General features: G+C 47.1%; 1 protein-coding gene across 6 annotated transcripts in view; it reads right to left on the bottom strand.

Moving 5' to 3' along the window:
- CACNA1G (calcium voltage-gated channel subunit alpha1 G) overlaps positions 1 to 13,415 on the bottom strand; it is a 179,977-nt gene that overhangs the window by 98,742 nt on the left and 67,820 nt on the right. The gene's annotated exons all lie outside the window — the stretch shown is intronic.

Here is a 13,415-nt window from a genome sequence, read left to right as displayed (position 1 = left end):
GCTGCGTGAAAAACATTGCTAAATCATACGCACCCAGCTACGCTTTACTGCTGGCTTCGCCATTTGCTTTCCTTAATTGGGAAAAAAAATACCTGCTCTGCCAGAGTTATAATAACTCTGCTACCCTCACGTTCTGTGACACATTAGCAGGGACACAGCACAGTTATTAAACTTCTCATGTTCATTGAATATACGCAGTGCTGCCTTTTGGTGGAAAAACAAGTGGAAACAAATCTATTTGTCCAGCCTCTGTCCGTCCTTACGGGCGGTGGACACGTGTGAGCTGCGTGAAAAACATTGCTAAATCATACGCACCCAGCTACGCTTTACTGCTGGCTTCGCCATTTGCTTTCCTTAATTGGGAAAAAAAATACCTGCTCTGCCAGAGTTATAATAACTCTGCTACCCTCACGTTCTGTGACACATTAGCAGGGACACAGCACAGTTATTAAACTTCTCATGTTCATTGAATATACGCAGTGCTGCCTTTTGGTGGAAAAACAAGTGGAAACAAATCTATTTGTCCAGCCTCTGTCCGTCCTTACGGGCGGTGGACACGTGTGAGCTGCGTGAAAAACATTGCTAAATCATACGCACCCAGCTACGCTTTACTGCTGGCTTCGCCATTTGCTTTCCTTAATTGGGAAAAAAAAAACCTGCTCTGCCAGAGTTATAATAACTCTGCTACCCTCACGTTCTGTGACACATTAGCAGGGACACAGCACAGTTATTAAACTTAGATTATTCATTCACTAGAGGCAGTGGGGCCTTTCGTTTTCCAAAAAGGGAAAAAATTATATTTGGCCTGCAGTCTTGCGCCAATTTATTTCCTGCCTGTGAAATCAAATCACTGGTAATACAGCATGCTGAGGGGTAGGGGTAGGCCTAGAGGACGTGGACGCGGCCGAGGACGCGGAGGGCCAAGTCAGGGTGTGGGCACAGGCCGAGCTCCTGATCCCGGTGTGTCGCAGCCGACTGCTGCGCGATTAGGAGAGAGGCACGTTTCTGGCGTCCCCACATTCATCGCCCAATTAATGGGTCCACGCGGGAGACGGTTATTAGAAAATGAGCAGTGTGAGCAGGTCCTGTCCTGGATGGCAGAAAGTGCTTCGAGCAACCTATCGTCAACACGCAGTTCTGCGCCGTCCACTGCTGCAAATCCGAATCCTCTGTCTGCTGCTCCTCCTTCCTCCCAGCCTCCTCACTCCACTACAATGACACCTGCTCAGGAGCGGGAACACTCCCAGGAACTGTTCTTGGGCCCCTGCTTAGATTGGGCAGCAGCGGTTCCTCTCCCACCAGAGGAGTTTATCGTCACTGATGCCCAACCATTCGAAAGTTCCCGGGGTCCGAGGGAAGAGGCTGGGGACTTCCGCCAACTGTCTCAAGAACTTTCTGTGGGTGAGGAGGACGATGACGATCAGACACAGTTGTCTTGCAGTGAGGTAGTAGTAAGGGCAGTAAGTCCAAGGGAGCAGCGCACAGAGGATTCGGAGGAAGAGCAGCAGGACGATGAGGTGACTGACCCCACCTGGTGTGCAACGCTTACTCAGGAGGACAGGTCTTCAGAGGGGGAGTCAAGGGCATCAGCAGGGCAGGTTGCAAGAGGCAGTGCGGTGGCCAGGGCCAGGGGTAGAGGCAGGGCCAGACCGAATAATCCACCAAGTGTTTCCCAAAGCGCCCCCTCGCGCCATGCCACCCTGCAGAGGCCGAGGTGCTCTAAGGTCTGGCAGTTTTTCACAGAGACGCCTGACGACCGACGAACAGTGGTGTGCAACCTTTGTTGCGCAAAGCTCAGCCGGGGAGCCAACACCAACAGCCTCACCACCACCACCATGCGCAGACATATGATGGCCAAGCACCCCACAAGGTGGGACGAAGGCCGTTCACCGCCTCCGGTTTGCACCCCTGCCTCTCCCCCTGTGCCCCAACCTGCCACTGAGATGCAACCCCCCTCTCAGGACACAGGCACTACCGCCTCATGGCCTGCACCCACACCCTCATCTCCGCTGTCCTCGGCCCCATCCAGCAGTGTAGTTCAGCGCACCGTTCAGCCGTCGCTTGCGCAAGTGTTCGAGCGCAAGCGCAAGTACGCCGCCACGCACCCGCACGCTCAAACGTTAACCGTCCGCATAGCAAAATTCATCAGCCTTGAGATGCTGCCGTATAGGGTTGTGGAAACTGAGTCCTTCAAAAGTATCATGGAGGCGGCGGCCCCGCGCTACTCAGTTCCCAGTCGCCACTACTTTTCCCGATGTGCCGTCCCAGCCCTGCACGACCACGTCTCCCGCAACATTGTGCGCGCCCTCACCAACGCGGTTACTGCCACGGTCCACTTAACTACGGACACGTGGACAAGCACAGACGGGCAGGGCCACTACATCTCCCTGACGGCACATTGGGTGAATTTAGTGGAGGCTGGGACAGAGTCAGAGCCCGGGACCGCTCACGTCCTACCCACCCCCAGAATTGCGGGCCCCAGCTCGGTGGTGGTATCTGCGGAGGTGTATGCTTCCTCCACTAAAGCACCCTCCTCCTCCTCCTCCTCCTCTGTCTCGCAATCAAGATGTGTTAGCAGCAGCATGTCGCCAGCAGTCGGTGTCGCGCGGTGTGGCAGCACAGCGGTGGGCAAGCGTCAGCAGGCCGTGCTGAAACTACTCAGCTTAGGCGATAAGAGGCACACGGCCCACGAACTGCTGCAGGGTCTGACACAGCAGACCGACCGCTGGCTTGCGCCGCTGAGCCTCCAACCGGGCATGGTCGTGTGTGACAACGGCCGTAACCTGGTGGCGGCTCTGCAGCTTGGCAGCCTCACGCACGTGCCATGCCTGGCCCACGTCTTTAATTTGGTGGTTCAGCGCTTTCTGAAAAGCTACCCACGCTTGTCAGACCTGCTCGTAAAGGCGCGCCGGCTCTGCGCAGATTTCCGCAAGTCCCACACGGACGCTGCCACCCTGCGCACCCTGCAACATCACTTTAAGCTGCCAGTGCACCGACTGCTGTGCGACGTGCCCACACGGTGGAACTCTACGCTCCACATGTTGGCCAGGCTCTATGAACAACGTAGAGCTATAGTCGAATACCAACTCCAACATGGGCGGCGCAGTGGGAGTCAGCCTCCTCAATTCCTTTCAGAAGAGTGGGCCTGGTTGGCAGACATCTGCCATGTCCTTGGTAATTTTGAGGAGTCTACCCAGGTGGTGAGCGGCGATGCTACAATCATTAGCGTCACCATTCCTCTGCTATGCATCTTGAGAAATTCCCTGCAAACCATAAAGGCAGCTGCTTTGCGCTCGGAAACGGGGGCGGGGGAAGACAGTATGCCGCTGGATAGTCAGGGCACCCTCCTGTCTATTTCTCAGCGCGTACAGGAGGAGGAGGAGGAGCATGAGGAGGATGAGGAGGAGGGGGAAGAGACAGCTTGGGCCGCTGCTGACGGTACACCGGCTGATTGCCTGTCATCCTTTCAGCGTGTATGGCCTGAGGAGGAGGAGGAGGAGGAGGATCCTGAAAGTGATCTTCCTAGTGAAGACAGCCATGTGTTGCGTACAGGTACCCTGGCACACATGGCTGATTTCATGTTAGGATGCCTTTCTCGTGACCCTCGCGTTGCACGCATTCTGGCCACTACGGATTACTGGGTGTACACACTGCTCGATCCACGGTATAAGGAGAACCTGCCCACTCTGATTCCCGAAGAGGAAAGGGGTTCGAGAGTGTTGCTATACCACAGGACCCTTGCGGACAAGCTGATGGTAAAATTCCCAGCCGACAGCGCTAGTGGCAGAAGGCGCAGTACCGAGGGCAAGGTAGCAGGGGAGGTGCGGAGATCGAGCAGCATGTACATCCCAGGCAGTGCAACAGTCTTTAAGGGCCTGGCCAGCTTTATGGCTCCCCACCAAGACTGTGTCACCGCTCCCCAGTCACGGCTGAGTCGGCGGGAGCACTGTAAAAGGATGGTGAGGGAGTACGTAGCGGATCGCACGACCATCCTTGGTGACGCCTCTGCCCCCTACAACTACTGGGTGTCGAAGCTGGACATGTGGCCTGAACTAGCGCTGTATGCCCTGGAGGTGCTTGCTTGTCCTGCGGCTAGCGTGTTGTCGGAGAGTGTGTTTAGTGCGGCTGGGGGAATCATCACAGATAAGCGTAGCCGCTTGTCAACCGACAGTGCCGACAGGCTAACACTCATCAAGATGAACAAAGGCTGGATTTCCCCAGACTTCTGTTCTCCACCAGCGGACAGCAGCGATACGTAAGCAATACGTAGGCTGCACCCGCGGATGGAAGCTACGTTCTCTCTCACCATCCAAAACGGGGACATTTCTGCTTCATCAATCTGTGTCTAATATTCCTCCTCCTCCTCCTCCTGCTCCTCCTCCTGAAACCTCACGTAATCACGCTGAACGGGCAATTTTTCTTAGGGCCACAAGGCTCACTCAAATAATTTTTCAGAACAATTTTTATAAGTTTCAATGCGCTTAAAAGCGTTGGAACTTTAACTTGAACCAATTTTTCGTTACACTGGGCTGCCTCCAGGCCTAGTTACCACTTAAGCCACATTAACCAAAGCGATTAATGGGTTTCACCTGCCCTCTTGGTTGGCCATGGCCAATTTTTGGGATGTACATTAGTACTGTTGATACAGCAATTTTTGTGGGCCCTCGCCTACAGTGTAATCAAATTAATTTTTAGGCCACCTGCATTACAGCTGACGTTACCTCAGCTGTGTTGGGCAATGCAATGGGATATTTTTGTGTACCGCCGGTGGGTTCCAGGGAGCCACCCATGCTGTAGGTGCACACTGAGTTTTTAATACATCTGTACACTTCTAAAGAACCCGTCTGACTGGGGCATGCAGTGTGGGCCGAAGCCCACCTGTATTACGCACGACATTACTACCTCAGCTGTGTTGGGCAATGCAATGGGATATTTCTATGTACCGCCGGTGGCTTCCTGGCACCCACCCAGGCAGTGGGTCCACAGGGAGTTTAACCTACATGTGTCCACTTGTAAAGAACCCCAGTCTGACTGGGGCATGCAGTGTGGGCCGAAACCCACCTGCATTAACCCTTTCCAGTCCACTGTGTGACCTGTGAAGACATTAGGGTTTAAGGCTGTACAGCTCCGTTGTTGGTAGACGTCCGTCGGGGTTCTCTTACTGTATATTGCCAGCCTCTCTGCTGTCGGAGCCTATCCTACGTGTCAGCTCATGCAGTACTGGCTTTAGCCAGCATATAGCGCCGTTGTATAACAGCAGAAAAAGAGTAAGCCCCCTAGGAAAACCATATACAAATTGGATTGGAAAGGGTTAAGCACAACATTACTACCTCAGCTATGTTGGGCAATGCAATGGGATATTTCTATGTACCGCCGGTGGCTTCCTGGCACCCACCCATGCTGTAGGTGCACACGGAGTTTTTACTACATCTGTACACTTATAAAGAACCCCAGTCAGACTGGGGCATGCAGTGTGGGCCGAAGCCCACCTGCATTAAGCACGACATTACTACCTCAGCTGTGTTGGGCAATGCAATGGGATATTTCTGTGTACCGCCGGTGGGTTCCAGGGAGCCACCCATGCTGTGGGTCGACAGGGACTTCACAATAGGGAGTTGTACCTGCCTGTGTCTATGAATTAAAAAGCCCGGTCTGACTGGGGCATGCAGACACCTTGACAGAATGAATAGTGTGTGGCACATAGGTTCCCCATTGCTATGCCCACGTGTGCAGCTCCTGATGGCGGTGGCACAGGATTCTATTTCTCATTGCTTCTGTACAGCATTGTGGGCTATCGCTCCGCCACTTTTAAAGAGGGTCGCTGCCTAGCCGTGCCAACCTCTGCAGTGTGTGCCTGCGGTCCCTCGTCATGGCAGACGCAATTCTAAATAGACATGAGCGTGGTGTGGCATGAGGGCAGCTGAAGGCTGCCCAGGGACACTTTGGTGTGCGCTGTGGGGGGGGAGGGGGGGCGGTTGGGCAGCATGTAACCTAGGAGAAGTGTCAGTGGAGTGTCATGCAGGCAGTGATTGTGCTTTGTTGGAGGTAGTGTGGTGCTTAGCAAAGGTATGCCATGCTAATGAGGGCTTTTCAGAAGTAAAAGTTGTTAGGAGGGGGGGGGGCCCACTCTTGCCGGTATTGTGGCTTAATAGTGGGACCTGTGAACTTGAGATGCAGCCCAACACGTAGCCCCTCGCCTGCCCTATCCGTCACTGTGTCATTCCCATCACTTTCCTGAATTGCCCAGATTTTCACACATGAAAACCTTAGCGAGCATCGGCGAAATACAAAAATGTTCTGGTCGCCCATTGACTTCAATGGGGTTCGTTGTTCGAAACGAACCCTCGAGCATCGCGGGAAGTTCGTTCCGAATAACGAACACCCGAACATTTTGGTGTTCGCTCATCTCTAGTTACTATTGATACTCATGGTCCATGGTGGTCTAGGTTAGTATAGTGGTTCACACTCAGTATTCTATAATATTCTAGTTTTTATTGTAAGCTTTAGGGTGCCTGCACACGAACGGAATTTCCAGCGCGTTATTTTAGGCACATTATCTGCCCCAGACCGCAGCCAATATACTCCTATGAGGATCCGCAGTTGTCCCCAGACGGACGGATTTGTATCGCGTTTTTTCACGCGCGTGAAAAAATCTGCGACCTGTTCTAATTTGGGTCGGATTCTGCGCGTGAAGCCTCCAATACAAGTGAATGGGTGCGTTTTTTCACGCAGCACATCCGCAGTGCAGCTGCGGATGGAGTCACTGGTTGCTATGACTACAGGAAGTAGGCATGGTAGGAGGCTTACCAACACACAGCACAGAGCTTCACAGGCAAATTTGTAGAGGGAGATAGGTAGTACTTCTTGCCAAAGCAGGATCTAAGAATGCAAAATCTGTAGTAATGAATTCGGCAGCCTGCAGACGAGCGGGTCGGATCCGGCGGCGAGAATTCTCGCCGCGGGACCCGACCCGAGAGCATGCAGTGACGAGCGCGTACTCACCCGCGCCTGGCGACCCCGGCTCTTTCATGTGCCGGCACATGCGCAGACCGTAGCCTGCGGCCGGGTGAGTGCGAGCCCCGCAGAAAAATAGGATATGCCGCGGTTTGTTTGCCGCACGAGATTTCGCGCGGCCAAACCGCGGCCGTCTGCATAGGAGTGCGTATTGTAATGCACTCCTATGCAGACTTTCAGCGGCGGAAATCCCGCGGGAAATACCGCCGCGGGATTTCCGCCCGTGTGCAGGCGGCCTTCCTCTTGTGAATTTTTTTGCAGTGACTGAAATAAAGTCACGCTGGAGAAGCGCCTGAAAAAAGTTACATGGATCAACCATGCCCACAAAGACATCTGCTCACCGGGTGAAAGCATGTTGCCAGAATAATTTAACGATGCTCGCACAAGCAAGAGGGACAAAACGGAGTCTGGGTGTTGGTTTATAAGCTGTTTTCCAAGGAATGGGCAGTTCTCTAGGGGTTGGGTTTACAATAAGGGGTGTCTGCTGGTTTTTCTGCGCGTCTTTTTCCGCAACACATCCGCGTATATCCGCGCGTGATTTTTCATGCATCCGCACCTATCCGCAAGCACATTTAGGCCTCATGTCCACGGGGAAAATCAGATCCGCTGCAGATTCTCAATGGAGAATCTGCAGCGGGTCCCTCCTGCCCCGCGGACATGAGCGCCGAAAATAGCAATTTAAAAGCATTTACCTATCTGTAGCGGGCGGGGACGCTCTGCTCTTCCTCACGGCCGGATCTTCTTTTTCGGCCGGCGGATGAATTCCTGACGCCGGCGGCACGTCGCCGGCACGTCGTCGACGTGCCGCGCGCATGCGCCGGGCACATCCGCCGAGCCGAAGCAAGGGAGATGCGGCCGTGAGGAAGAGAAGAGCTTCCCGGCCCGCTGCGGGTGAGTAAATGCTTTAAATTCCTATTTTAGGTCTCCCGCGGATCCGGACGGCTTCCATAGGCTTCAATAGAAGCCCGCGGGAGCCGTCCCCGCGGGAGACCCGCATGAAAATGGAGCATGGTCCAGATTTTTTCATGCTCCATTTTTTTAAAAATCACTTTTATTGACGATCCGCGGGTATTTATGTACCCGCGGGTGGTCAATGCATCCCTATGGGGTGCGGATCCGCGTGCAGGTAATCCGCTGCGGATCCTAAATCATATTTTCCCCGTGGACATGAGCCCTTAGGTACCATACGCGCGTGAAAATCCGCTAGCGGAATCCGGAACGATCGTGTGCAGGCAGCCTTAGGAAATGACTTACTTGACTGTAAAACTACTTATTTGATGCCTCGCTACAGGGCTGTACAGTTTTACTAGCTTGTAGCTTGGACGGTGTTAATGCTAACATGAATATTTTCGTGAACAGAAAATACATGATTGTTTCCGTAATGTACGCAGTCATAAATGTCTGCGAATATAATGTGCATGGGGTTTAGAGTTTCTCCCATTGCTCCTCCAAATAATTGGCTGCACCTCCCAGTGAATGTAAACAATTGGAATAAAGTATACCCCAAACTCGGGCTAATTTATAAAACATGAAGTCTTTGTGAAACATAAAAGCATGGGATATAAGTAATGATCCGGTGGAATGGAGTGATGCATGGAGTAAGTAATAGTTCTTGTTGTTATGATAAACAGTTACTGTGTATTGTGGAAGCCGCGGCGGACGGTTCCATACACTCAGCACAAAATTATTTCCCACTTGCTGGAAACTGAATTTAAATGATGTGAATGTGAAATGAAGCAGATTAGCAGAAGAACCAGTGCGTGCCTTCATAAAGTACACAGTGAAAAACTGTTGGTGGGAATCTTGTGTGGTCCTCGTTAATAAGGTAGGAGATGTGCTGTTTAGAAATGAGCTACAAGATTGGGCACGTTAAAAAGAACCGGCTCTGCATATACATGAGAATTACTGAAATTATTGGAATATTTGTTCACATTATATAACGAAAGTAATCTTTTATAGAAGAAACATCAAAGCAGGTTTCGGGTTTGTGCCGAGTCTTTGTTCAAAGACTAACAAAGCTTACTGCCGGTAAAACAGACTTGTCACCTTACGCAAACCCGTTATTTCCGCCAGGCTACGAATCCCCTTTAGCTTTTCAAAGAAGGACCTGGAGAGGGGATTACGAAAGTATATCATTTACTCTCCAGGGAAGGCGTGATTACGTTTCCCGTCCTTCACAAAAATAAGGACCTTCCACCTTCGGAAATATTTCGTTACCTAGAGTTAAAGAATTGGTTGTCCTCCCTGCTAAAAAACACAAACCCCCCATACATCCTTACTCCCTTCGAATCCTTTTGCCTTAAACACCCACAAGTAAAAAGTCTTATTTCTCAAATTTATTCGAACCTTGTCCATACCACACAATCAGAGGTGTAACTTGAAGCTCCCGGGCCCCAATGCAAAACCTGTAACAGGGCCCCCAACTATAATGCTTTATTCATAGTACTGGGCTCCCTATATGGAGAAGAGAGGCCTTATGGGACCCCTAAGGCTCCTGGGCCCAGGTGCAACCGCATCCCCTGCATCCCCTATAGTTACGCCCCTGCACACAATTATCATATGTAACAAGATGGGAGCAGGACTTGGGTGGCGTTCTAGATGAGGAAGAGTGGACCCAGATTGGGAGATCAACTAATTGTGGCGCTCATAACTCATTAATGTTGGACACTTCATATAACATTTTTCTACGTTGGTCCCCACCAGAATCACACATGCGGTCTCTGGCTTTCCTAAAGAATGTTTCCAAGGCTGTTCTTCTGCTGCAGACATGCTCCACATATGGTGGTCCTGCCTTAGATTCAAAAGACTTTGAATTAGGACTTACTCCCTAATTTACTCAGTAACATACCACAACCTGTCCAAAAATCCATCGGAGGTCATGTTGAACGAAAAAAAAAATAAAAAATATATCCCCAAATTTCAGAAAACTGATATCTTTCTTCTTTTTAGCCGCAAAACAAACTATTGATCATTCCTGGTGTGGAGCTTCTCTTGACTTTGCAGTGGTTAATCGTGGAATAAACTGGTATTTGATCAACAAGAAATTAACATCGATAACACAGGACAAATACCATAGATTTCTTAGTATATGGACACCATGGATAAATTACGCCCTTCCTGCCATAGGGATGAGCCTATTAACCTAAACTTATTGTTATAACTATAACCTTGCAGCACCTATGCCCCTCTGGGTGGCAGCCCCGAGAGTGAGAGAACTCCCCCCACCTCCAACCCCTAGATTCTTTCCTGTTCCCACCCTTCCCTTCTTGATATGTGATTTGGCCCTGGCCAGGCCATTGTTCATTATTGTAAGATGCTCTTTCCAAAAATAGCAATGAAAGATGAGAAATACGACAATATTTGATTGCCACTATTGTGTTATAAATAATCTATCTGGAGGATATAAGGCTTGTAGTTACACCGTTGTGTTACGTCTGGAAATGTTGTATATTGCTATATATTTTTATGCATATTTGAAAATCCAATAAAAACTATTGTTGAAAAAAAAAAGTAACTTGTCACAGTGCTCTTAGATCCTCATGGGCGTTACCTTTCTAGAGTCTCTCCCTTCAGAGTTCACCTCTTCTTAAGGGTTGCTTCAGATGGGCATATGCATTATTGCATACAAATCAGCACAACGTATTTGCACTATGTACGAGGCTTTTTGATGCATGTATCGGCACATTTTACAGTACTTTTTGAGCATGCATGGCATGTTCATTTGCGCACAGCAGACAAACACGCCCCTGGATTTAAATGGCTATTTAGCGTAATGAGTTCCAGATGTGTTCTTTTTTTCATGCATTGCGCACCTCCCATAGACTTTTATGGGGGCCTTTGGTGTGCAAGTGCGCACAAAAATAAAACAGGTCCTATTTTGTTGCGCGCGAGGAATGTAAATGAACCCATTGAAATAAATGGCTTCTGTCCTCGGTGTATTATGCACGCACATTTTGTGAGGGCACATAGGCTCATATGGAGGAACTCTACCTCACTAAGAGGGAGGTGTTATCATTGTCCACCTTGTTACAGATAGTGAAGCTGCAGCCTGGTCACAGTCACTGTATCTACATGCCTGCGAGCTCACATTACTCATGTACTACTCCGCTCTCTCGGTAATTACATTGCTGTAGTCCCACGGGCACAAACTGACTGCAGAGTGACCTAAGAAATGATTTAGCTCAGTCTTTTATGTGCAATTTGATAGGCAGTAAGAAGTTTCTCTTAAGGTGACAATGTGCTTTCTTACCTACTAAGCCATTGCAAAACTACACAGGTTTCATATCTATCTATCTATCTATCTATCTATCTATCTATCTATCTATCTATCTATCACATATCTATCTATCTATCTATCTCATAGCTATCTATCTATCTATCTATCTATCTATCTATCTATCTATCTATCTCATATCTATCTATCTATCTATCTCCCCATCTATCTATCTCCTATCTATCTATCTCCTATCTATCTATCTATCTATCTATCTATCTATCTATCTATCTATCTATCTATCTTCTATCTATCTATCTATCTATCTATCTATCTCCTATCTATCTATCTATCTATCTATCTATCTATATTTCATATCGATCTATCTATCTATCTATCTCACATCTATCTATCTATCTATCCATCCATCTATCTATCTCATATCTATCTATCTATCTATCTATCTATCTATCTATCTATCTATTTCATATCTATCTATCTCATATCTATCTATCTATTTATCTCATATCTATCTCATATCTATCTATCTATCTATCTCATATCTATCTATCTCATATCTATCTATCTATCTCATATCAATCTCACATCTATCTCATATCTATCTATCTATCTATCTATCTATCTATCTAATGTCCATCTATCTTTCTCTCTCTCATATCTATCTCATATCTATCTATCTATCTCATATCTATCTCATATCTATCTATCTATCTATCTATCTATCTCATATCTATCTATCTATCTATCCATCTCCTATCTATCTCATATCTATCTCATATCTATCTATCTATCTATCTATCTCATATCTATCTATCTATCTCATATCAATCTCATATCTATCTATCTATCTATCTCATATCTATCTATCTATCTCATATCAATCTCATATCTATCTATCTATCTATCTATCTATCTATCTCATATCTATCTATCTCATATCTATCTATCTATCTATCTATCTCATATCAATCTCATATCTATCTCATATCTATCTCATATCTATCTCATATCTATCTATCTATCTATCTATCTATCTATCTATCTATCTATCTATCTATCTAATGTCCATCTATCTTTCTCTCTCTCATATCTATCTCATATCTATCTATCTATCTATCTATCTATCTATCTATCTATCTATCTATCTATCTCATATCTATCTATCTATCTATCTATCTATCCATCTCCTATCTATCTATCTCATATCTATCTATCTATCTATCTATCTATCTATCTATCTATCTCATATCTATCTATCTATCTATCTCATATCTATCTATCTATCTCATATCTATCTATCTATCTCATATCTATCTATCTATCTATCTATCTATCTATCTATCTATCCATCTCCTATCTATCTATCTCATATCTATCTATCTATCTATCTAGCTATCTATCTATCTCATATCTATCTATCTCATATCAATCTCATATCTATCTCATATCTATCTATCTCATATCTATCTATCTATCTATCTATCTATCTATCTATCTATCTATCTATCTATCTAATCTATCTAATCTATCACTCTATAAAAAAAGTGCTAAAATAGACCTTTTTATCTTTCTTTTTAGATTTTAGTGATTCAAGTCTGCTTCTACTCTGCCCTACATCGAAAGGAATGGAGTGTTCAGACTGCAAGTGAATAAAGCTACCAAACTACATAGAGGACTCAATTCTACATTACAGTCTGTGTAGGATAAAGAACTAAGCCGTGTCACTTGCATGTATCCCTCTGCCAGAAAAATCAGGTGGTTCAGTCGTATTTTTTTTTCAGACTAACTAGACAGAGCATATTATCCAAAGCTGGGATGTTTTACATGTTTTCACTATTTATTCATTCATTTTATTTGTAAATATTGTATTTCTTTTAATTGTATTGTAGGGAAACTCTATATTTGAGATTCATTAAATGAACCACTTTTTTTGGCACAGAGTGAACCATGGAAAAGCAGTCCGGCACCACACTCTTATGTAAGTTGTACATTGTTCATGTAGATTGCCATAGACTATCAGTAATGGAGCCCTTTGAAAAAGAGACTTGATACAGAGTGGTTGGTTTCATTACTGTTAAAATGGATCTTAACTTTATATATGGTCTTTGAAGGGTTTTTCTGGGATTACAATATTGATGACCTACGGAATGTATGGCCAAGAGGCATA

This window comes from Eleutherodactylus coqui, chromosome 13, assembly GCF_035609145.1.
Source record: "Eleutherodactylus coqui strain aEleCoq1 chromosome 13, aEleCoq1.hap1, whole genome shotgun sequence".
Classification (NCBI taxonomy): domain Eukaryota; kingdom Metazoa; phylum Chordata; class Amphibia; order Anura; family Eleutherodactylidae; genus Eleutherodactylus; species Eleutherodactylus coqui.
The sequence above is the reverse complement of the archived record's forward strand: the minus strand, read 5'-3'. Positions and strand labels throughout refer to the sequence as shown.